Genomic DNA, 26,726 nt, shown 5'->3' with positions numbered 1-26,726 from the left:
AGAAACCTTTTCTGCATTGCTGGTGTCCTGAACTAAAAATTATCAAGGATAGACTGGTCTTGCTAAAGGTGCAAGACCAAGCATAAACATGTAGATGGGGGGCTTACTTAATTATTTATTATTATTAATTTTTTGTGGTGGTAATGCTTGCACCCAGAGTCCTTTACATGCTTGTGGTAAGGAGCACATGTGGAGGTCAGAGAACAACTTGTGGGAGCTGATTTTCTTCTACTATGTGGGTTCCTGGAATAGAACTAAGGTCATCAGACTTGTCAGCAAGCGCCTTTACCTGCTGAGAATATGTTTTGAGTGGCCTAGACTTTTTGATGCAGGTGGCCACTTCCATCTTTGTTTTGCTTTGTTTTGTTAAGACAGGGTCTCTCTACATAGACCTACCTGGCTGTTCTGGAATTCAAACCACCCACTTCTGTTCTTGAATGGGAAGTTTTAGCCCCCTGCCCATGGTCTCCCTAAAATCAGAAACCTACTGAATTCCTAGGTGCTTTTGTGAATTGATAGAGCAAGAGACTTTCATGTGAAAGATCAGTATCATTTGGCTTCCAGGAGACCTCAAGTTTTTTCTTAAACAATCTTTCCTGGTGGTTCCTGCCCTCTCCCTTGCACTATATATAGTTACATAAGATTCAGATGTTTTCTTTGATTAGGTTCTGCTGTCCTGACCAGATCATACCATCTTTATGACTTTTGGGTAAATCTAAAATTATGCTAAAACAAAATGGTTTGAAATCATTCCAGAAATTATAATTTGATTGGTTTAGGGTAGTAGTTCTCAACCTGTGGGTCACAACCCCTTTGAAGGTTGAATGACCCTTTAACAAGTCACCTAAGACCATTGGAAAACACAGATATTTACATTATCTTTTCCCCACCAAATATAAGTTACAGTCTACATTTTGTAGGTCTAGGTAGTTAATAGACAAGGCCTTATTGCTGCTATTATTATTTCAAAAGCTGTGGATCTACATTGGAAGGGGCCACACAGTTGTGGGACATAGCCAACCTCATTAGGACCTGTGAAGGCCAGGCAGGCACTCTCTAATACTGAGCTATATCCCCAGCCTATTACTCCTTGACAGTGAGCTACATTTATTCTCATATTTATCTGTTTGCAGGAACAGATACAAATCCTCATGATTTTTTTATATTGTATAAATGGATATTCAGATAAAACCGTTGGGGACAAGAGTTGAGTGAATGGGACACCTATCACCGGAGTACATAGTGGAGGTCGACTATTTAAGGGTAATTTAAAGAAAATCTGCAGGCAGTGAGAGGTTTCTCCTGTCACAGGCTGTCTGTGCTAACTCACTTATTTAGACATTTGGGCCTTCTGCTTCTTTGTATTTCCTTAGCGCACACAGCCCCTCTGTCCTCTCTCCATGAAGTTATACTCATTATGGGGCAGGTGTGGTAACCATGTTCCTGTTAATCTTTACCGGCAGGTGCATCTGTTTCCCAGATGCTGCACTTGCTGTAGCTTGGAGTTCACACCTGTGACTCTCCTGAGCCCTGCCTGTGGCTGACAGGTGCACCATCCCTTGAAGATGCCTGGGAGTTTATACAGTCTTCAAAGACTGACTAATATGAGCCTACAAAAACCACCACCCCAGTTTCAAAGCAGGACTAGGTGCAATTCCTATTCCAGAACTTCCTGGGGATCAGATGCACAGTACTCTGTCTCTACCTGCCGCCATAGTCACCATATTCGTGCTTGACTTTTCCCAGTTTCATCCTGTGACCCTCACATTTTTGTGAGTTTCACCTGAACTCACTTGAACACAGATGCTGTCATTTTTATAAGGCAGACTCAGCCTCCATTCTTCACCGGGTGTGACAGAGGAAGGATAGGTAGGGTTCTCTGGTGGCCTGGACTGATGATGGTACTTGCCCTGCTGGGCAGTTCTGTCCAGCAGGGAGCTCTCAGTAAGTCTTGCTTCCCTCCTCTCTGTGCCTGTATTTCCTCACCCACAGGCACAACTGGAACTGCAGTTGCCTCCTACTAGGTTCCTTTTCATTCCGGCTCCACTATACTCCAGAGTGATCTTGTAAAAAGACACACTGGAATCTAAGAATTCTTAAACTTCTCAGACCTTCTGGTGTCTTCATGCAAAGCCAGACTCCTCACCAGGCTCACACACCCTGGCTTATCTGCTTCTTTCCTAACAGTCTTTCCCTTTCTTCCAACATCATTGGCGGACTAATGTTCTTCCAACACACCAGGCTTCGCCCAACCTGAGGCTACACATCAACTGAAACGCTCTCCCAATCTTCTCATGTGTCCGATCCCTTCCAGCGTCAGTTTAAACTTCTCTGCAGAAAGATCTTCCCTAACACCAGTGTTATCTCCTCCCCTTACTTTAATTTCCAACATAGGCCCTGTCTCTGTCTGGTATTTTTCTTCCTCTGTCTGTTTGAAGTCTATCTCTTGTCTTTAAAATGTTACTGCACCAGGAGCTTTGGCCCGTTATGTTCATCTGTTTGCTCATTGCCTGGTGGAGCTCTTGGCAGGCAATGGCGGCTGGATAAATGTGTGGTCAATGAGAAGCGGCAGGGGATTCCAGAGCTGTGGGTTTTAAAGCTCCCTCTGAGGAAGGGCATCTAGTGTTAAACCCAACGAGGCCCAGAGGACACTGCTAAACTACCCATGGATCACAGAATTAAGATGCTGTTGAAGCTCCCCAACTGTGCTTGCCTCGCTAGCCTACCCCATTGAGGTCTGTCCTAGCCCAAAGCTGGCCTGCCTCAGAAAAGACCAGCAGCCTTAGAGGCCCCATAGCTGGTGTTGTTTCCCAGTCTTGGCCCTTGTGAAGGCTCAGCGTGGTGGCTGGGAATTCCCATTTTTCTCTTGACAGTTTCACAGAGATATTTCTCTAGCTCACTGCCAGGGCCCCCAGACCACCCTGCTGCTGGCTCCACTGAGCACTGAAGCCACTCACATCACTCCCCAGGTTGCTAATAGCAAACACAGAAAGAGGACAGCTCCAGAGACCCCCTGCCTGCTCTCCTAGGGCTCAGTAGGCCTCCCTGGCCCTTGGATCATGATTGCAGATTGAGCAATCAAAGTCAGAAAAATAGCTGCAGGCCCCAACTCTGGCGGTCAGGTGGAGCTGGCCTGAGAACATCAAAATCATGCAGTTGAGGAGGCTGGCAGCTCAAATGGCTTTGGGAGGGCCCTCACTGTGCCATGTGCACCAAGGCTGCTCTAAGGTAGCAGCATGCCCTGTCTAGGAACCCTCTCCAGAGGACCACCAAGGGATGGAAATCAGATTGTCTGATAAATTCCTCCTTGTTCCTTGGAACCTCAGTTTTCGTGTCACTAAATGAAAACACAAGGTTCCACTGCACTTGACCTGGTGAGTGGGGGAACGACTGTATACTTAGTGAACTTGGCTTAGGTTCTGGCAACGTTTGAAAATTGCCATTTCCTTTTAAAGTAATTCTCTAATACTTATACCAGTGTCTACAATCACCAAATTAAGTCCAGTTTGTAATTTCAAAGAGTAGACAATGCCAGGCATGGGTGCATCTGCTTGTACTTCCAGGCAGCACGGAGGCTCAGGTGGACTGCCTGAGCCCACTAGTTTGAGAACTGCTTGGGCAATACAGTGAGATTTGATCTCCAAAAGTAAATAAAATAAACAGTGAGGGACTGGAGAGATGGCTCTGAGGTTAAGAGCACTTGTTGCTCTTCCAGAGGTCCTGAGTTCGATTCCTAACAACCACACGGTTGTTGTGCCCTCTTCTGACCTGCAGGAATATATGCTGCAGGCAGAATACTGTATACATAATAAATAAATAAATCTTTAAAAAGAAATAAACAGAGAAAAAAATTAAAAGGTGTTTTTATTTGGGCCTAGGAAGAATTCAGTTATGCTCCAAAGCCAAAATACCTATGTGAAATCCTGCTCTTATCTAGAATCAGTGTCCCCTCATTCACTCTGTTCTTGTTTGGATTTCCTTCAGAATACTTCCATTACTTGAAATGTCATTTATGTGTTTGTGAATTCATATATGGTCATGCAGAGTATTGATGATTTCACCAACAACAGACCACATGTATCACTGGGTTCACGTTCATTATACTGGAGCTGAAAAATTAATACTGAATGATGCTATCTATACTAATGTGAGTACTCCGCTGGTGATGTTTGTGACAACAATGATGCAAACAAAGCTATTGGCCTACCAGCAATAGAAAAGGTCAATGCATATATTTCTGTACAGTATATACTATTTGATAATGATAATAAATGACAATGCTATTTGCTTATATTATTCACTGTGTTATACTTCATATCATTACTTTAGAGTATGTTACCATTTATGAAAAATATTGACTAAAACAGTATTCTGGAACATGGGGATGGTCCAGTAGTACAGAACCTATGTAACATTCATGAAGCCTTGGGGCCAATTTATAACATCATACTAAACTAACCACCTATGTAATATTAATAATCCCTCTTATCCCCAGAAGTTGTCTTATCTATTGCATGTATATCAAGTCTCTTGGTTACTTGAAGAATCCATTTAGAGAGACTGACCTCCTCCTCGTTGAACAAGCAAGCACACTCTATGACATTCACACAATGGAGAACATCCAATATTTTTCAGAATCTATTCTCATTATTAAGCCATATATGTTCAACTGTTCCCCGAGTCTACAGAAGAGTCATGGCATTCTGAGAGGTTCAAAGATTCCCTGGAGAGGGATGTAAGGTAGGATTTTAAAGCAGATCTGAAGGGGTCCCTAATGTATCATTTAAATGATTTGCCAGAATTAGCAGTATAAACTTGTTACTCCTTGACATATACCAGGGTATAAAAGTCAACACCTTCTGTCCCACTTGTCTAGGTTTTCCTTTTCTTATTTTTGTTGTGCCAGGGAATCAAACCAGGGTCCAGGTATGCTATGAAAGTGCTCTATCATTAAGCCACATCCCAGGTCTTTGAGTACTAACTTTATTTTCAGTTTGGGGCCTGTGAGGGGTAGAGTACCTCAGCCACCCCCTGATGCTGACTGGTGCTGGCTATATGGGATGTACAACAGAGCCTTCCAGCATCCTGCATGTCTGCCCATCCTCTTTATGGGCTTTGGCAATGAGGAAGAATGATCTTGGCTTGTAGCTTCACTGTCCTCTTCAAGACCCAGAGGGCAGTGCCTCTCTTTCTTTCTCCTTTGTTGGCGGGCTAGTATTAATTATTTCCTCTTTGTGCCCCAAACCATCTTACAACATAAGCAACAGTTACCTTGGACTTACACATTGGCCTGATACTCAAAAAATTTTCTTTTGATGGGGAATGTCCTTCTGTATGCTGTGAATATATGTTTCTCTTATTGGTTGATGAATAAATGCTGACTGGCCAATAGTCAGGAAGGAAGTATAGGCAGGGATACCAGACTAGGAAAATTCTGGCAAGAGGAAAGGCAGAGAAAGAGTTGCCAGAGGAGATGCCCTGTAGCTACCGGGAAGATAGGATGTCTGGGCATTCTACAGTAAACCAAGAGCATGTGAAGATACATAGATTAATAGATATAGGTTAATAATTAAGAGAGAGCTGGCCAGTAAGAAGCCTGAGCTGTTGGCCAAATAATTTATAATTAATATAAGTCTCAGTGTGTTTATTTGGGATTGAAAGGTGGCAGAACCTGGCTAGACAGGAATTTCTGTCATCACCATTTGACCTGATTTGCTTTGGAGTCACAGGTAAATCAGCCTTCTAACTGAGAGTTGCCATGCAGAAATGCTTTTCTGATTCCTCTTTATTCAAATGTCAGATGAAGCTGTTCCTGCCTCAGTGTCAGAAACATGACAGCCAGTAGAGAGAAACACAGATGAGGGGGGAGAAAAGAGGTGTTTGAAAGTGTTTAAGAACTCAGAAATTCAATGATGTTCTCAGCTTGGAGATAGTGGACACAATGCCCATTGTAAGAGTCTGGAGGAGGAGAAGGACCAGCCAGTGCTGGAGAGAGCTTGGCATACCCAAGAGGCAGGAGTTAATTCCTTGGCGCCAACTCAACAAGAGCAAAAGTAATGGGAGAGATAAAGAAGGGAAAGGGGAAAGAGCCTGGATACATGGTAGTGTCGACAGGAGTAAGCAAGGTTGATCTGTGGCTTAAATCAGCGGATTAGAATCCCCACCTCACAGTGTGACAGGGCTTACAGCGACTGGACCTGTAGCTTGACAGCTCCTATAAGGAATCTCAGCTCTGTCATTTTAAAGGTGAGGGACATATTGTAACTTACTTAACCTCCACTGCATTTCAGTGCATAGATGCTCAGTGAGTGACACACACTAGGAGCCCAAATGACTGTATGGTAAATAAGTGAATGGGTGAGGTGCTGATAGCCCAAAGCTGAAGACAGCTAGCTTCTGGGAGACTTGGGGGTGGGGAATGACCATTTGCAAAATTGTAGCAGTTTGTTGGTAGTCACCTGTCACTAACCTCTGTTCCTGTATATCTGGAGAGCCTCTGCTGTTATTGGCCTTTTGCAAAAGGCACAAGATCATAGCTTTAGGGTTTTCTTAGTTTTAAGAGGAGCCTGTCTTGTCACAGGCACGGTGTAGGGCACACCCCAGGGAACATCCCTTAGCCACGGTTGACACACAGGACTCTCACTTTGCTGCCCTTCAGGTAATGTATTTGCACATATTATGTACCCTTTCCTAGATGGGCCTCCAGCTAGCATGGACCTCAGCAATTGTCACCCTGCTCATTAATGAGCCCCTCATTACTTCCTTCAAAGTCTCATCTTAATTCTTTCCTCACCTGCCAGCACTTCCTAAAACCACTGCCCAGACTAATTGCAGGTATTCACAGTCCTCAAGCAGGCTCTGCTTATGGATGTACCTGGAGTAACACAGCACTCTAACTAAATCATTGAGAAGACTTTATGTTTTGACTTTGGACTGGTACAGACCTGAAAGTGCAATCAGGCCATCTACCTGGGGGTTGATCTTCAGGGCTCTACCATCTGATGTCAGACTTAAACTAAAAAGCTTGCAGCCCTAAACCAGAGCACATGCCTGGTCAGGTGGCCCTGTGGGCCAGCTGCTCTGTGCTCCTCTATGGACTGATAAAGGTGAGGGCTCTGAGGGCTTCCCATCAGTTGCCTGACTTGTTTTCCATGATGCAGTGTCAGAGTTGCAAAGCCTTCAGGGTTATTTTCCTATGCTTACTCCCTTGGGTTTCCTTTGCTGGTGCTCCCTGGGAAGAGGGCTGCCTGAGAGTTGTTTCTAGCAGTAAAGTGGTTCTTATGATTAGAGGAGAAACCATAGTTTTCTTGCTTGAATATGAGACATGTCTGGAGAGACAGAGAAAAAGATGCAACTACGATTGCCTTTACCAAGAGAGGTCTGAATAAAATTTCACCAGATAGAGAAATATCACAAAACAGTAAAGTGTTTGCATTTATATTTCTAGCTCAGAACCAGAGTAGCATACCCATCCTTAATGTTCAATATTCTGAGGAAAAAAGATCTTCCTCTTTTTTATTTTTTATTTTTGTCTCCTGAATTTACATGGTATTTGGGTCTGTGATAGTTCAGCTTTCTTGTAAAGACAAGGTTTTCATGTTCCAGATGTCCTTTGGGTCAATCCAATTCTTTCATTTAGGGCTCCAATTTTGACTGGAAAGACATCAGAAAGCCTGTGGTGTTAACATAAAAATGATCCTTGGTTAAATTTCCTGGTTTATGTAACTGAGAAGAAGATGTGTAGTCTCAGGATGGACAGGCAAAGCTCCATGTCTAGCCTGTGGCCAATACAAAACCTTCTCTCATTTATGCTTTCAAGACTGGTGCACATCATTATATACATGCATGTGTGTTGTGTGAAAATTGACTATGATCATTCTCTTTCCAGTAACAATAATTCCTCCTTCCACATGTTCTCTGTACTTAGTTTTATGACTTCTTTGGTTCAATAGACTGATTCATGAACCTTAAACAGACAGTGATTTTTTTTAACATTGGTCATGCCTCCCTACTCCTGCTCACCCTCTCCCATTGCTTCGAAGAACTTTGTAACACCCACTATATCCATATGAAACACTAGGGCTAGCCTTTTGCATGGGAGACAAATGGTTCTGGGCACCAATGATACCATAGCTAAGAGCCAGCAACAACCACATGGAAGTGAATACATGCTTCAGCCACTCAAGCGGCTGCCTGAAAACCATGTACTTAATGACCATACTCACTAAGAGATGGTTAAGATTTCAAGTGTGAGGTTTCAAGGTTTTATGTATTAGGATGGTTTATTCCACAATAAAACATTTGTTCATGGTCTTCAAGTTATTACTAGTGCCTGGATAATATGTGGGTCTTCTTCTGCATAGCTGACTTCTTCCTACCCTGCCACACAGAGGGCTTAATATGATCTGTCACCATTCACCTCAGATGGCTTTATAGCACTTGATAGTGAATAATCTTTAACTGTATTATACTTTTATCAATACTTAAAACTTATTGTAGTGATTACACTTATCATTAAGTATTTGGTGCTATAATTTTAAAGAGATCGTATATCACCTTCACAGATTTGCTTGAAGAGTATTTTGGTAATTATATTTCAATATAATTGATTTTGTATGTAACTGTGATACTTTCAATGTAATTGGTCCCCATAATCTAATAGGGAGAGGCACTATTAGGAAGTGTGACTTTGTTAGAGTGGGCATGACCTTATTGGAGGAAATGTGTCACTGTGGGGGAGAGCTTTGAGGTGTCCTATGATCATGATACCTCCCAGTGTCTCATTCGACTTCCTGTTGACTGCAAGATGTAGGACTCTCAGCTGCTTCTTCAGCACCATATCTGCCTGTATGCTGCCATTCACTGTGATGATAATGGAAACTGAGTCACCCCAATTAAACATTTTCATTTATGAGTTGCCATGATCATGGTGTCTCTTCACAGTAATAAAAATCCTAAGTCAGAAACCTTATGTGTTTTGCCTTATATATTAAAACAAGTAACTCTGAAAAGGGACCCAAAGACCTCACCACACTGCCAGTGGAAAAGAACAAAAAGCTAAGTCTTTTGCAATTCTTTTCAGATAAAACTATGGTGGTCTATTTAGTGTAGGTTACTTGCTCAACATTGTTACTCAAAATAGTACTATCACTTATGAAAACATTCACAAGAAAAAGTAAATCTAAAAATCCTAGTCATTCCTTATGAAGGACACAGAATTTCTTAATTTTGGTAAGCAATGGAAGCAAGTTCACATCTATAGGACTGAGAAGATATTAAGGCTATTTATAATAGACAAGAAAGAACATGAGTAGTATTAATTAGAAAGGAAATATACTACTTTCAAATACTCAGATTAAAGAGTTTGCGAACCTATTAATAAATAGTGTGTATATTTATCAAACTGATAAAACACTTCCTTCTACTTACTGAATAGGAATAAGATAGACGAATTGGACATCTGGTCAACCTGCATCCACAAATAGGCTCTGGTGTTGATTACATAGGTGATCTTTTTCAGTGAAATCAAATTTCGTATGTACCATTTTGTATACTTGCTAGGTAGCTATGAGTCTCTATTATCTTTATTTACAGAGGTTACACAAAGTTAAAAAATTAGACCACAGTGAGAAAACATACTAGGTAAAAGAAGCAACTGTCATTAAATGGATGCATGTTGAACCAGTACAATTGTCTGGTAAGTGAACTGATAAATTGCAAGTCTGCTTATAGAGAATGTAGATCATTTGCATCACCAGCCTGTCAAATACAAAAGAAGTATGTCAGCAGTGATTAAAAAAGGGGCCTTATCCACTTTACCAAGAGGCCATTTCTGATTTACTGGGTCAGAGTTTTTAGTCGATTTGGAAGATATAGCTTGTGAAAGGTCTACTCATAACTAGCCTTGAGGTGGACAGCTAACTTCCATTTTAATAATAAAAATTCATTAGGGAAACAAACATTAAGACTAAAGTTGATTAAAAAAGAATGAGACTAATGTTACATTTTAAAAAAGATAAGGAAGAAAGGAAGGGTTGAAAGAATGAAGGAAGAAGTACAGACTAGACTTCTAGAACATCAGAGCAAAAAAGAGACTAGAGCAAGTGAAATGAGGACATAAGATTAAAGCTCAGCTTGTGAGTACAGTGGTACCATGTGGTAGTCTAAGAGCACATTTAGACCCAGTTTTTTTCTCTTTTATGGACTATGTACATTCCTGCATTCCATCATCCAATTAGATGATGATTCTTAATGTTTATCTTCCCTCTGGGCTAGAGATGACTCAATTTTACCTTGTTCCTCTTTGGTGACTGAGATAGGAGTTCTAATTAGTGGATGCAGAGACAGGAAGTTATTTCTTTATCTCCACCCTTTTGTGTCTAAGGAAATTTTGACGTAGACCAATATTGTGGCTGGTTGGGTCTCATACTAGCATCTTTTCCCATTGGGCTATGTATGCCTTCCTGATACCCATATATTAATGGCTATAAGAAGAACTGTAAGTGTGACATTTCAGGCTTAAACATAATTTAATTTCCAGTGCAAAACTATTTAGGTTTGGTATTAATCAGAGTCCTTCAGTTTATAGAGGCCATACTTGGCCCAACTCATCTGTAAGTATATCTGAGCCTATAATCTGGCCACAGTGGGAAACAAAATGAGCCTGAGGAAGAAAACCTGGAACCAGGGGCCAGATTATCTCTTTCCCCTGACATTGTGGGCCATAGAGACTTTATATATTTTTTCTGAACCTATAGTAATAGGTGTCATTGGTATTGGAATTGGGGAGAAAAAAAAGAGATGACAATGGGAAAATGAAAATGAATCTGTATTGTTCAGATCACAGTCTAGTTTGGCTTTGTTGGTGGTTAGTAATGGAATCATATGCTGAAGAGACTGCTCAATCACTAAGCCCGAGATGATTTGTTCTTTGCTTAAGTGTCAAGTGTCACCTCTCAGAGAATCCTGTATTTACCCTTTCTAAACCATCATTCTACCCTGTGGTGCTACTAGACTGTCCCTTGTCCTGTATTATTTTGTTCACAGTATTGTCAATTGTTCTCCACTGGAAAGTAGGTTTTATCATGATGCTGTGTTCTCTGTTTATTCCCATTGCTTGGACAGTGTCTGATATGTAGTGAAGGAGCATCAAGTATTCAATGAATGCTATAAGTAAGGAAGGATCATCCTGTAGAGCCATGAAAGCATGAATTCAAGATGTAAAACGTGTTTGTCTCTGATTTCGTTAAGTTTCCTAACACAGTTTCTTTCCTCTAAAGCAGAAGATGTTATATCCAACCCCATTTTTGAGGGGTGACATTTATTACCTGAATGTCAGGAATCTTCTGTGTACTGCGGTTACAGATTTGAGCAACTTCACCCACCAGCTTCATAGAGTCTAACTTGAAATTGGCTCCATCCTTCAATTAAACTGTGTAGCTCTATCTTGTAATACATTTCCACAACACTTTACATCTTTCCATTTGATTGGACACCTGGTCCAAGCAAGGCCAATCACAAGAATTCCATGAGAATCTAGAACATAGAGTTGAAGCAACAAAGGCAATTCCCTGTCTATAATAGGTCCAGAGGGAGTACTTAATCACTCTGTGATTGCACTATATGGAGGCAGGAAATGGTTTCAACAAAACAAAGTGAATTAAATGTACAGAATATGGTAGAGACATAGGGGAGAATTAGAGAAATGCAGGGAGGAGGTGGAAGGATGGGTGGAGAAGAGATCATTTATTTGGGGAAGTGTTTGAATGCTCATTTGGTTGTTTAACTTGTCTTCTCTTTACTTCCTCCTGCGGTTTGACTGTTCAATATTTTTAAAAAATATTTAAACCAATAAATCTTTCTTTTATCAGTTAATTTACATTTGTTTATTTTTAAACTACAGGGAACAATCAAATAGCTCTTTAACTAAAAACCAACTATTCATGAAACTTGGTTTGATGGTTCAAACTGTAGCAGAGTTTCTATCAGGTTTTGAGGTTGTTTACTATCTGTGACCAAAGACCTCTGGGAGTAAGAACAGGTAGGGAGTTGTCCTTCAGAAGAAAAACCACAGCCAGGATTGAAAATCTGGATGAGATGAGGCAGAGTGGCCAGTAGTAAAGAAGCGCTGAGGAGTGAGCCAGTAGCAGCACTGGCTTCAGGACTCACTAGCTACCATGGTGGGGACTCATGTCTGGGCTATGGGATTTCTCCCTTTCTAAAAACGCAATTTTACAGGTATAAGCCAGATCTTCAAATCTATGGGTCTAAAAAGGAAAGAGGCAGAAGAAGGAGGAGGAGGAGGAAGAGGAGGAGGAGGAGGAGGAATAGTAGGAGATATGAGGATCCTTTCTGGTGCAGGGTGGAAAACAAAAATTCACAGATCCTAAGTGGGAAGAGGCCACTTATTGTGGAGGTAAGAGGGGCAGTGACAGGCAGGCATTGATTTAGCTGTCATACCTAGAACATTTTTGCTTTCTTGTATCATACAGAGGCTGCAAGCACTACTATAGGAGGATGAACAGGATTCCTGAGATTCTAAATTTTGACCAGCTTTCAGGAGTAGATTCTGAACTTCTAGATTGAGCCACTATTACAAGAAACAAATCATGAAAAGGAGTCTATTACCACTCCCCCCACACCTCTGACCCTTGTTCTCATCCTGTAGACAGGTACTTTCCTTATCCTTTAAATTCATTCTGCCCAACAACAGCATCTTTAGGGCTAAGTTCAAAGTAGAAGTTGGAAGAGATAGTTTTCTCCTTAATAAGGGCTCATCAATACTCATCTTGCCTCACAAAGTAGGAGATGGCTTTCAATACTCCCTCCACCCCTTATTTTCCCTTTTGACCATTATTATAGTGCTCTGTGAGATAGGGAACAGGCATCGAGCATCGTAACAATCTCCCACTTGGCTTTTTCTCTAAGATCTGCATGTCCACAGTCAAGTTGAATTTTCTGTGTCACTTCAAGCTCCCTGAGGCAGGTTCCTCAGAAGTGGAAGAACTAAGATTTCCTAGCTGCTCTGACTACATATACTTACTTTTGCAGCCCTCTGTTCTCATGGGTTCCAGTACTGGAAAGGAAGGTGAAGTCTGGTAATGGAACCCTGGCTGTAATCACTATCTCCCTTCAAAATCTAGCCAGAACAGAATGCCAGGTGTTTTAGTCATTACCCCTTATCTAGGTATAAACCACTTCATGCAGAAGAGAGTGGCAATTAGCACCTTAAGATCCTTAAAATATTGTGATCAAACACTATCCTATGTAAGAGTGGAAAATACAATCTACCACTTAGTATGTCACTAGAGAGATTAAATCTAGCACTAACTACAATAGTTAGGACTATAGCTATCACACAACAGATATGAATGTAAACATAATAGGGAGCTTCAAGATTTTTCCCTACAGAATCATTCACCTGATAGGCTTCAATTTGCTGAGCTTTTCCCCATATCAGACTGGAAGTCATAGTCACATACAGTATCTTGGGAAACCTTCCCCAGGTTTGACCAGAAATCTTGCTGTGCAGGCAAACCTTGGGATATTTTGCTGTTCATAAGATTCACAGCTGGCTGGGCGGTGGTGGCGCACGCCTTTAATCCCAGCACTCGGGAGGCAGAGGCAGGCAGATCTCTGTGAGTTCGAGGCCAGGCTGGACCGACAGCCTCAAAAACAATACAGAGAAACCCTGTATCGAAAAACCAAAAAAAAAAAAAAAAAAAAAGATTCACAGCTGATCTGAACAGGGGAGAGCTCTTGGACCCCAGACCGACAGTGGGGAGGCCAGCATGGGACTGATCTGGACCCCCCAAATGTGAGTGTCAGCAAGAAGGCCTGGGCAACCTATGGGGCCCTGAGCTGTGGATCAGTGTCTATCCCTGATATACAAACAGTCTTCGTGTGCCTATAGCACAAAGAGGGATGCTCTCTCAGCCTGGACTCTTAGGGGAGTGCCTGGACCCTACCCAGAGTAAAATGACAGACTCTGATATCCCCTATGTGGAAGGATTTGGCAATAGGGTGGGAGGGTGGGGGGGAAGGGGAGTGCGGGAGGAGGGGAGGGAGAGGGAACTGGGATTGACATGTAAAACAAGCTATTTAAAATAAAAAAATGATATAAAAAATAAAAAAAAAGATTTGCCTATGTGCATTTTATTTTCATTGGCTTATCAATGAAGCTAATGTTTTGAATATATGCAAAAATCAGATACCAAATTTGGCTAAGAAATACCCTTATTTACAAGTCTTTGCTTGTATATTATATGCACATACAAACACACACACATGTATATGATATCTGATAAGAAACCTAACCCCACCCCATACCCCTCAGCAGAAAGCTGAGTACAGAACAGTATCAACAGATGTGGCTTTGCTGACTCAGCTTACTGAAGAGCTTGCAGCACATTTCTTTCACACAAAAAAACTTTTTTTATTTGTATTTTTTTTCCTCCTCAAGAGTCCTTAAAAATCCAATCTATAAGACAACAGGGGGATTAGTGTTTGGCTAAGTGAAAACTGAGCCTTTGGGGTATCTAAACATCATTCTAAGAATCATGAGACCATTTCTAAAGCAGAGATGCTATCAAAGCATTTTAAAATCCGCCCCTAAATAGAAAAATCAAATACTCCTGATACATCTTCCCAATTTATCAGGCATGGTGTTAAAGCTAAAAGTAATGTGATCCCATGGCCTGTAGGTTCTCTAAAAAGACAACACAATAAAGAAGAAAAAAAGGCATATCCTCTTCAAATGACCTGCAATTAAGAACATTAGAAATACACTGTGGCTAATGGAACACAGAGATCTGCTTTCCCCCTTCAGAGTGCTAGAGATAACTGTACTTACAGCAGGAGCTTCTTAGGGCCACTTGGCATTCACAGAAGCCCTCACTTTCTTTTAACATGTATGGATACCAAGGTTAAGTTCAGTTCAGGTGGTTCATCGTACAGCTCATGGTTGGGCTGGTCTGCAGCCTCTGAGGATCTGTCCAGTGCTCAGTGAACTCACTGAAACTTTTTTTGCTGGTTATTCACACCATCATATGCACCTGATTTAACCCAGAAAAACTGTGGTGTTTGAGTTTTTCTGACTCAGGGACAGCATGCTTTCTGTTAGGGCTGTGGTTCTCAACCTATGGGTTGTGATACCTTTGGGGAGTCAAACAACACTTTCATGGAGGTCACATATCAGATATCTTCTATACTAGATATTTACAATATGATTCATAACAGTATCAAAAATAGTCATTACGTATCAATGAAAATAATTTTATGAACAGGGGTCGCCACAGCACGAAGAACTGTATTAAAGAGTCACAGTTAGGAAGGTTGAGAACCACTGTGTTAGAGGGTCTCAATAGATTATCCGTAAATGTGGAAAACTCATGGGTAAAGATGAAAAATGTAAAAGGTGGACTTTACATTCAGACAGACAAGAGCTCCAAACAGTTTAAACGTGTCCAGAGAGATTATGTGACATAACCTAAGCCAAGGATTGTATGTAATATCTAGCATGTTTTCAGCCAATTATTTATCATCTTTGTAGTCATTCAGTGAAATTCTCTATATATTCTGCAGAAAATAGAGTGTAGAGTTACTGTCTACTAGTTTTTAAAACTTATTTCACAAGAAAGGGAGCAGGAAAAGTCGAACACAATTCATTGTTCAGTTGGTGGTATACGTTGGGTTCCCCAGGATAAATAAATGAGGTTGATATGCTAACCATGCTAAAATTGATATTTTCTCTTTAAAGAAAGAAGATGCTTGCTGCTGTAAGTTGGAGAACATTTTACAGAAAGCCAAATCAACAAGGACAGGATGTATAGACCATGCCTATCTTAATAAAGCAGTGTGTAGTTCTGAAGGGCTGGCCAAAGGCATAAATCAATTAAAATATGATTTGATGGTAATGAAAGATAGAAAGCTTTAAGTATATGTATTTTGTATGCTAAACAGCTTAGTTTCATTATAGGAAAATGACTTACATCACTCTCAGGTAATGGCGTTTAATCTCTGAATATAATTCTGCCTTTAGTATTACTTTTCTTTAGAATTCTTTGTTCCTCATTAGAATTTTAAATCCTGGCTCATAGATGATAAAATAGCATATAAAGATATTAAATTATTTGCTATAGTTTGGTGGCTAGTTGGGGGCAAGCCAAAGCACCACTTTCATATAGAGTTTTATCCCAACATGTAGGGTGAATCTACTTACCAGGCTACGGAACAATTGCTGCACTTTTCTTGATTGAAATGTTTGGTCAGTAAAAGGCAGAACTACTTAAATGAGCCATATTTGCTTTTCTATAAAGAAGTGGGAATATTCCCAGTCACTCATTCCTACATTCCTGGTGCATGTAGGGCACTAAGGAACCAAGAGCTTTTGTCTGTGATCTTTAGGCTTCCATTTTCTACTAAGGAAGAGAAATGTATAGGTAGGTAATTATAAAGGCATGCCATAAACCTTCAAGGGAGGTGGGAACATTGTTAAATGATAAACAGAAGTCAACTTCTAAAAGTAAGGGCTTGGAAGCCAACCTATATTGTACTTTATTCTGAATCTATGAATGATGGGCCATAATGGGGAGCTTCCAGGGGACCAAGATACAAAAATACTGCATTTTCTCTCCTGGCCACCTTGTTTTTGCATTGTTCCATGAGTTTCAGATTGGAGAGGAAGTTTTCTAGCCTAGGAGATGTCATGTTTTTTGACGCTTTATTCTTTCTTTATGTTAAGAAGTAGTCTAGAGACATCCCTATGAAGATGGATGCTGAAATATAAAACTATATTAAGGGATACATATCTCTAGTCATTACCATGTAAATGAAGACAATTTACACAAAGTCATAGCTTACTTTTTGTTAGTCTAGTGACCAAGTATGTTTCTTAACGTACTCATTCACGATACCGTAATCTTGCTGTAGGAGGGTACTAGCCAGTGCAAGAAACCTTCATTCAGACCAATTTCACCTGCTGAATTTTTTTATGTGGTGTGTGTGTGTGTGTGTGTGCGTGCGTGTGTGTGTATGTGTGTGTGTTTGTGTGTGTGCGTGTGTGCGTGCGTGTGTGTGTATGTGTGTGTGTGCGCGCGTGTGTGTGTATGTGTGTGTGTGCGTGTGTGCGTGCGTGTGTGTGCGTGCGTGCATGTGTGTGTGCGTGTGTGTGTGTGTATGTGTGTGTGTGTGTTTGTCTGGAAACTGAATTTAGGTCCTTGTGCTTGCAAGGCAAGCAATTTATTAACTGAGTCATCTTTACAGCCTCCCATGTTCTTTTCTAAGTTGTGTTTTAAAAGGTCCTACTTGAAACCTACCTCCTAAAATACTACTGTCTGGATAGGGTATGCTCAGCATGTCATACTGGCAGCAGAAACATACGTATTTATTGCTGTATCTATGGAACCAATACAGAGTTTTCTTGGTAAATGAAAGCTTGTTCATAAAATATTTGCTGAGTGAATGAATGAAAGTCTCATAGCAAACCACTGATTATGTTTGAGGAATTCACGGACAGTCAAGTTAGAAATGCCTAAATGTTCAGTAATTTCTCAAACATAAACCAGGAATATGATTTTGATTTCTAGCAAAAATCTTCTCTTGAAGAAGTTATTAAAATAGAAAATATTTGACAGGGCTACCTCATATACAAACAACTTCCTAGTGATCGTCCCAGCAGGCTTTCTGGAATTTCTCTCCCTCTACTTTCCATTTCTTAATAAAGATGTCACAGTGTGACTTATCTATGGCTAGCCATCAGACCAACCTATACTAACTGCAGGGGAATTTAAGAAATTCACTCTTGCATTTTCCAGTCAGTTTTCTCTGAAGCTGCACAACAGAGAAATATAAATAAAGAAGATCAACAGGTTAGCCCACACTCTCCATAGAAAGGGAATCCAGTCAAGCTTGCCGGGCTCTGGGCTTATCTGAGAGAATTCTCTAAAACAGAAATGAGGCAGGAGTGCAGGGCTGAACACCGGCCTCAGGAGGGCATCAGTGAGGCTTTCATTTCCACTCATGCTCTCCAGGACATGGCAGAAAGCACCATCTCAAGCCTGCAGGCATGAGACATCATCCACCAAGCTAAAAAACCTAGAACTGGTGTCATAGGAAAAAAAAAAGAAGTGAAAGGGAAGGCCGGCTGGTCAGCTTGTAGAACTTGTCACTTTGGAATAAAATCGCTTTACCCTTCAAGTACAGGAATGGACCGACCACCTTTGGAAGCCAAGAAGTGAGTCAGCAGATAGTACAGATCCATCCATCTTCAGACTATCAGGCCAAAACAGCAACAGCAGAAGGATCAGACACATCTTTCTTGTTGATCAAACAACAAGCCGTAAATTTAGCAGAGCAGCCATTTAGCATCAACCCCGAGCAGGCATGGAAATTTACTTTCTCCAGACAGAAAAGGAGACACTAATATTTAAGTAGCATCCCCTCCCTCTTTTGGGGATACAGATCTGTTGATAACAACAGGTTAACTGCTGATACAGCCAATGTTTTTGAGTCAGCAATAAACAAACAAAAACAATTTGCTTGATCTCTTCTTGCCTTTTAACACTTTACCTGGATGGAACAACACTGAAATCTGCAGGACATTAGAAAGACAAAAAGCAACCTTTTTTTTCTGAGATATGTGAGCTTCCATGTAATGGGGCTAGAATTTAGGTTCTAACAAATGGTAAGCAAGTGATCATCACTGAACTATACCCTCAGCCCTGTGTGACCAACTTTTGTACTGGTTATTGGTATTAAGTGATTCAGGTCATATAGAAATATTACTTTTTAAATACTTAGCCTATCAGAGAGAAAGGTATCTTTTCTATCCTCTAAGGGGCAGATGAAAAGCAAAAGTTAGTCAATACATCGCCTTAAGTTAGACACACTGAGTTGATCAAAACAGAATCTTAAAACAAAATTTTAAAAATAATTTATTTTAAAAATGCTTGGGAAGGCTGTAGGACATAGCATGCCCAGATGACTATAAATCTGACGAAGAAGGAGGGCTGACACTCAAAGCAGTGACTAAGTAGAACAGAGCTTTGAGGCAAAAGCCAGGATTTCTTGTCTGACCAGAAAGATGATATCAAATAATGTTTTGCTGGGGGGATAAAAAGGGACTAAGAAAGGGATATGATACTGGGATTTGTGAATCACACGATCTGTGAAGGCAGGTTGGTAACCAAGGCATTGCTGGGACAATGGGAGCTGAAAGCCTTTCTCCTGAGACCCACAGGCACTGCTGGGGGATTTCAGCTGCATCTGAATGGCAGTAATACTGACCAACATAGCCTGTGGATGAGGAGATCAAGTTTTATAGTGCTCAGGAGAGTTTTTAAGAGACTGATTCCAACAGGAAATTACAAACACTTGCTTCGGGATAGCAGTGGGGCTCCTGGCTCCCAGCCAGCATCCTCGCAGGAATGCCTTGCTACACAAATGAGGAGGAGAAGATGGAAAAAAATCATGTGCAGAGGCCTGTAGTGTAGTAGTTTGAGGATTGGGTGCTTGCGTATAATGCTCAATTCTCTGGGTTCAATCACTAGCACACAAATAGTCAATCAATACATCAGTCAACCTATCTATCTATCTATCTATCTATCTATCTATCTATCAATCAATTTATCTATCATCTATCTTCTACCAATAAATCGATGTGTATTCACCATGATTCATTTGATTAGTAGGAAAGCTGATGACACAAGAAGTAACCTAGTACATTTAGCTTACAGCCTGGTCTCTATAGTCAAGATGAATACATTTATTCCTGGTTCTGTTCTCTGATAAGTCATTTAGCTTGTTTTGGCTCTACCTCAACTACCTCACCACAAAACCAAAATGATAAGAGTAACTTGATTACAAAGCTGTTGCCAACATTTGGTGAATTAGCAGCAGGGGAGGCTCAGGCCACCTCATCCCCTGAAGCATTTCGGATTAGTCACTGCCTTAGGTTCCTCCATCCTTTTACATCAAATTCATGACTTACTAAATGCTATTTAGCATTACATCTGACAAATCTGACTGTAGTTTGCATACTTCATTTCAAATCAGAATCCACTTGAACTTTTCCGAAGGGAGAAATGAAGCAATCTCAGTGAAGACGATTACGTAGAAAACACAGATATTGTTATACCAACAATAGCAATTCTGAAGTCACTTTCCTTTCATGACACCAATTTCTTTGAACTAGTTTCTCCACTCACCGTGTCCTCCTTCCTTGACACTGCGATTCATTTCTTCCTTTCCTCTTACCTGAGAGAGGTCCTCTGGACCCAGCTTGACAGTCTCCTCCTAAAACTTAAATGACATCACCTCCTCTATTCCCCCAGGCAGTGAGCCTAGAGATCAAAACATTATCCCATCATGTTTCTCCTGCCAATGTTTTGGTAAACAGCAAAATAGGGAAATCTCCTCGGTTTCATAGTCAGAAGGAAAGTAACAAAATCTATACTTGTAACTGCTGTCTCTTCCTCTGCAGTGATGAGGCTGTTGGCTCCTTTGCATTAGTGTTTCTGTCACTATTTGGAATTTTGAGGCTCTATCATGAGAGTGGTATCTACAGGGTTAAAAAGGGAATTTACATAGTTCAGACTTCAGTCTAGCTCTGGGATATAGGGAACCAGAAAGAATCAGTCAGTATAGCTGGCAAAGAAATGTGTTCTATCCTCCACCTAAGCTCATCCTAGCTTCCCGTCATCATCTCCCCTGGTTCTTTTTGCCATGCAGCATGAAACATATGAAGAACTGACCCCTCCCTGCCATTCATTCAGTGCATTTGCCAATTTGGAATACTCAGAGGGGAGAGAGAGAATTCTACACCATGTTTATTATTCAAATATACTTTCCAGGACCTCTGATCACCTGGGTCCTGACTGGCTTTTTAATTCCCTTAGCATGATCTCATCTCAAATAATTTGTTTTAGTTAAAAATGGAAAAGGGAATTGTGCCAGACTTTGTTGAGTCCTCATCAGAGCCCTTACCTGTGAGGAGGAATGGACTGGGGGTGGGCTGGGGAGGAATATAGGGGAATTGGGAGAAGGGGTGGAAGGGAGAACTGTGGATGGAATGTGAAATAAAATTTAAAAGAATAAATAAATTACTTAAAAAAGCAAAAAAAATGGAAAAGGGAAACTACAATTTGGTTATGGTTATGGGCAAGGAGGACGTGCTCATGTAGATATACATATACCAACGAGTGATAAATGATGTTTAAAAGCAGGATGGAGTTTTTTTTTAATTAATCCCCCATGATGAAACAACAGTTCCTTCTACTGTGGATTAAACCTTTGTCAATAGCAATTCCTGGATGTTAGCCAGAACCTGGTTGCTTTCTTATTTATATCAGTTTCTGCTCAGAAATCAACTTTAGAGTATAATATCTAATCTAAGCTTGATATTCAAAGCCTTCCATAGGAGGCTCTAATTCTATTCTAGAAAATTTTTCTACACAAGCTTTCAGCTATGTCCAAACGGACAGATATTTTCAGGGTTCCCTGAACACAGCTTCGCTTACATAACTTAAAGTTGTTTACTTAGCAGACCGCTCTAATTTCTTTTTAACCTTCCAAGGCCAGCTTAAGTCCTATGTTTGCTTTCATTCTGCCCTCTGATGAAACTGTATTCTTTACTATTGGTCATTTTACTTAGAAATGAATTACTTACACTAATAATTTTTCCTGATGTTTTACTGCTTTTTCATCCTGGTATTATGCGGTATGTTTTATTACTCACTATTTCCATTAAGATAGCTAGATGCTAAATTTACTGAGGTCAAAAACCATATAACCATGAAATTCTATACCCCACATGGGGTTCATTTATGTATCTGGTGCTTCCTGATTGATCAATATCTTCCTATTAGGTTGCTGCCTGCTGGCAAGGGATGACATTGCAGAAATGTATCCAGTGCTGCAGCCAAAACATGAATTTTCCTACCTTTTCAGAGCTGTAAAGCAATTTCATAATACACAAAGCATTGTTTTTTGATAGTATATCATTTAAAAATCACAATATTCTTTTGTTTCCTCTTTCAATTTCTTGATTGAATTTTTTTTATTTCTACTAATGGTCAAAGCCAACATGTTCTCCTGAAGGCCATCTGCTGCGCAGTTGCTAGGTGTCATCAGAGGAGCAATCGATTGTTAACTGATAACCTTTACTCTGGGGTTAACATTCAGAATTTAGGAACATCTTCTAACAAATTAAGGGACAGTTTGCCATGGAGCTGTGCATATTTTAGAAAGGAAAATTCCTGGGAGGTTTTACCATGAAGGATTATAGAAATTATAAATTATTTTGTGTTGGGGATGCCAAAGTGCAGAAAACAATAAACAAACAAGCAGGTACTATCACAGAGGCTAGTGACTGTCTTCTGGCTTGTCGTCACACCCCTCTGCTCCTGTCTTTTTCATCGTATTGCCCTGAATTTTCAAAATTCAAGCTTAAAATGAAGAAAAAAATCTTATTATCTTCCTGATGAAGATTGTCAGTGACATAAATACTAAGTCAATGTCCCAGTTATATTTTCCTTTATGTTCTCAGCTAACTGGGCTATATTTAGCTATATAATTGTCCACACTACCTCTTACTCCAAGCCCTGCATCCTTTGAAGGCTTTACTGCAGATCTGTGCCCCTTTCCTTCATCTTCCACTAGCAAATAAACCAAGTAGTAATTACTGATGTCCAAACACATAATTCAGGCAGCATTAGGCTTTTCATTTGATGCAGCTACGCAGAGCTGTCTCTGTGTGCACTATAATGTTAGAGCATTTAAATAAACTCCTATCCATATTTTCTCCTCCACCTTCCATCAATGAAGCATAGTTGTTTATTATATTGAAGATTCACAAGTCATAAACACCCGTGCAGCTACATAACTTGATTATATTTCCACTGAAGCAATCTACATCTATACACGATATTATATCAGCATATAGATACATGGAAATACATGGCTTTTCATGAAAAGGAAAAGTAACCCAGAAATAAATAACTGAGGATAAAACAAACCTTTTACATAGACAAGGGATTTTAGTATTTCTAAAACACAGATTATTGGAGTTATGACTAAAAAGCACAATTAAAACCTTTGTGGAGAGGAGGTCTTAAAAAGGGTTCATGCTAGCATTTATTTAATGCATTATATATATATATATCCTTCCATATGCATCTATCAGTCTTGTTTACTAATGGCAGAAAGCTTATAATTTCAGTCCTGATACTTTCATGACAATTATGAAAATCTAAATCAAACACATATTTGTCCTTGTAATGAATTCTGGCCCATGAAGAGTCTCCAATCTTCAGAGAAGAAAATAGTTATCATGACCTCAGCAAAATCCCGCAGTGCCATAATAGAAATTGCAGTGAATCTTGGGGTCAGATTCCTGTTTCAGCCTAGTACCATGGTTCTGTCACCTGCACAACCCTGAAGGATATGGTTGGGTTCTTTCAAGTATGATGACTTTTAATGTCAAAATCTAAAGCAATCAATCTGCCATAACCAGTGTTGATAGGAATTATGCTAACTCCAAAACCATGGCCAAAGAGATAAGCATTTTTATATGTGTATGCATGTTTATATCCAGTTTTAAGGATAAATTGAGAAATAAGGAGGATTCACTCCTAAAATTGATTCTACTTAATTTAGGTAATTCATATTTTTAAATAAAATATAGGGAGGGAGCTGTTCTATAAACAGATTGCACTAACATCTTCATATATGCCCACTCCGGCTCACCTAATATCAACAGACATATATCCCCTGTATTAATCACAAAACGTTAACAATTTTCATGTCATATGGAGGATAAGTGACTGTTTTTAAGAGTGTATTAATTTTCTATCTAGAACAAGGCACACGGAGAAATACAGAAGGTTTCTCCAAGTAGTCAATAATTTCTTCAAGCTACGTGGGAGGTGAGGAGGAGAGCAGGCAATTGTCTGTAAATAAATCCCCGTTGATGGGATTTATTTTCCTATCTTCCTTTTAATCTAGTATTCCAGTTCTATTCAGACTTTCTGTAAGACCTAGATCTCAAAGAGAAAATTTGGCCTCCAGCCCTGACCAGGCATCTCTGCAGCAGGTAATGCGGCGCTGCAGCCTGATCGCTGTCCGCGGTGCTGAAAGGTCAGGGCGCCGACGCGGGCTTTGGGCACTCCTGTCCAGGGTGCTGAGCTCTGGCCACCTCAGTCCTCCAGGCGAGCCCACCTCTCCAACACTCCACGGAGCTCTCCCACCCAGCACCACCCGCCCGCTAGTAACTGACAGGGGGCAGGCGGCATAAATCAAGTCTGCGGGGCATGGAGGCTGCTGTCGCCGCCGCAGTTCAGCTTGCCCGGGGCGGGAACTCCCCCCTTCTCCTCTTGCCTCCCCAGCGCCCACACCCTGCCTTCTTATCTCCCTTGGGTAGCAGCGCCCTAAAGACAACAGTTAGAACAAACGACAAGATCGTGTTTTGCTTTTGCTTTTGGTTCGAAAGAAAAAAAAAGGAAAGAAACCCATAACCCTAATAACCTAAACCTATCCCCAAACTGCATCGCAAGATGGAAGAGGGTCCCATGGCTGTTTCAAAAGAGTAAGTTATTATTCTGCACACATCCTTGCAGTTTCTTCCCACCGCTCCATCTGCAGTGTCCCCATTCATTCCTTCTCCAAACAGCTCACCTCAAAAATACTTTTATGCAGCCCCAGGCGAGAGTCTAGGCAGACGTGCACATAGGGAATACCGCACCCTAAGCGCACCAACACTTGTGTTTGTCCAGGCTCACTTGGGCTGCCAGCTGCGGTCCCTTCTGTGTATGCGGCCATCCAGGGCCAGGACCACGAGCTGGGGAAGGGGTTCTTTACCTTGGCTTCTCCAGAGGATGCTGTCCGCCGATCCCTGCAGGTCACAAGAGTGAAGGAGCCACAGAGCAGAGAGGGAAGGAAAGACAGCTCCTGACCTCCCCGAGGTTTCGTCTTCAATGCAACGTGAGCTCTGCCCTCATCAAAGATGGCCGTTCCTTTGACGTCAGCAGCTTTTAATAGCCCGGCTCCTCGAGGGGCGGGGAGGAAGTGTGTTGGGGGAGGGCGGAGGGAGGAAGGTGGCTGGGGGCGGTAGGGGAGGAGCCGGGAGGTGCGGGAGTGCTTGACTCAGCTCCCCGAGCGTTTTGCAGCAAACCTTTTTATTTCAGTCTTTTATAAACATCTAAATGGGGGTGATTCTTTTGACTCCATTTTAGAACGGTCTTGGGAAAACAGTCTCCCTGATGGCCTATACTTTTGCCTATGGTATGCACATGTGAATATATGTATGTATATCCGAGTGTATGTAATGTATATATAATTATAATGTAAATACATTCATATTTATATGTAAAACGTTCTCTTGCTGACTTGTCTTGGTTGAGTCACAGACCGGAGAGGAAGACAGAGGAGTAGAGAGGGTTGCGATTTATTTTCTCAAAAGAGGAGGGTGGGTCCGAAGAGGCATTCCCCTTCGCTGTCACTAGCTTCTTATGAGACCAGGTTACAGGGGGTTGCTATTTTTATGAGTGATTGGTGTATCAAAGCAGTATTGCAGGTTTGGAGGTCTCATTTAATCATGGCCAGTTGGGGAAAGGCTCACACTTTCTTTTAAAGTACGTCAGAGCAACTATCACCTAGATAAGCACTTGAGCTGGGAAAAGGGAGAGGGAAGATAGTTAACCCTACCAGCCCTGGTTTGCAGGGCTCAGGGCTTTGAGTTGAGAGTTGTTTGCCCAGGGCTAATAGATGACGCCGTTTCCGGTTGAGTTTGCAGTCAGGGCCTGGGTGATGTTCGGGTTTCTTAGAACATCTCCAGGGCTTGGTGTATGCATGTCCAGACATCCGGAGGGAAAGTGACTAGGACTGGAAAGAATTCTGGAGGGTCACTCATTACACAAACCCCGGCAGGCACTCGCAATGGCTGACCCTCCGAAGCTTAGGGCTGGGTATGAGCAAGAATGTCTACTTCTGCTAGTCAGATAAGAGATTAGAAGTAATAACCACACAACATAATCCTGTGTTCGCTTGCTGTGCGTCAGGAGCTGGGGAGGGCGGGAGGCGGTATGCAAATAGTTCGGTGGTTCAGCCTCTGGATGATTCACAGGTGTTGGGGAGGCTGTCGGGGTTCTAGGCGGGGAGGGAGAGCTGGGGAGCGCGTGGGAGGTGGGGGACCTCGTCTGAGGAACTGTTTGTACTTTTCCGCGGAGGATGAGATTAGAAGTCGTGCCTTGCAATCTTAAAACTTGATGGCCTCTTGGGCGATGGAAAATCCTTGTCTCTTGGCTGCGGAAATGTAGGGGGAGAGAGGAGGTGGAGGGGAGTAGTCCTCCTACTCCTGAGGAGATGAGGTAGCCGTAGGGGGTGGGGGCGTTCAAAACTAGGTCTGAAAAACAGCGCACAAACGCACCGCCTCGACAACACCTCGCTCGCCCACACGCATGCTCTCACCCCCCTCCCACGCAAGGCACACCATAGCTCCCCGGCTTTAAAGCTTTAATTAATAAAGCTTTTAATTGTAGGTGATTGCGTGTTGAAGTGTGGGGGGGGGGCTTGTTTGTAAAGGGATTGCGCCTTTTCTTAAAGATACCCCGATTCAAAGGATATTTTGAAATATTAATGTTTGCGATGATGATGGTGTTTGGGTTTTTATTAAATCCAGATTCCTGAAATGTTGCTGCTGCAATTTGCTTACCTGATTATTCATTCAACATTTA

The 26,726-nt window shown here is 41.4% G+C and overlaps 1 protein-coding gene across 3 annotated transcripts in view; it reads right to left on the bottom strand.

Moving 5' to 3' along the window:
• Snap25 (synaptosome associated protein 25) overlaps positions 1-25,005 on the bottom strand; it is a 77,716-nt gene extending 52,711 nt beyond the window's left edge. For 2 of the 3 annotated variants that reach the window (XM_005068687.3, XM_005068686.3), the window contains exon 1: positions 24,853-25,005. The gene's annotated coding sequence lies outside the window, so the exon portion shown is untranslated. Of the gene's footprint in view, positions 1-24,669; positions 24,694-24,852 lie in introns of those variants that run through there. The other variant, XM_021226379.2, reaches the window with a different exon arrangement.
• Positions 25,006-26,726: the final 1,721 nt, after the last annotated feature.

The sequence above is a fragment of the Mesocricetus auratus genome, unplaced genomic scaffold (assembly GCF_017639785.1).
Source record: "Mesocricetus auratus isolate SY011 unplaced genomic scaffold, BCM_Maur_2.0 Super-Scaffold_100004, whole genome shotgun sequence".
Classification (NCBI taxonomy): Eukaryota; Metazoa; Chordata; class Mammalia; order Rodentia; family Cricetidae; genus Mesocricetus; species Mesocricetus auratus.
Note: the sequence above shows the minus strand (reverse complement) of the source record. Positions and strands in the feature narration are given on the sequence as shown.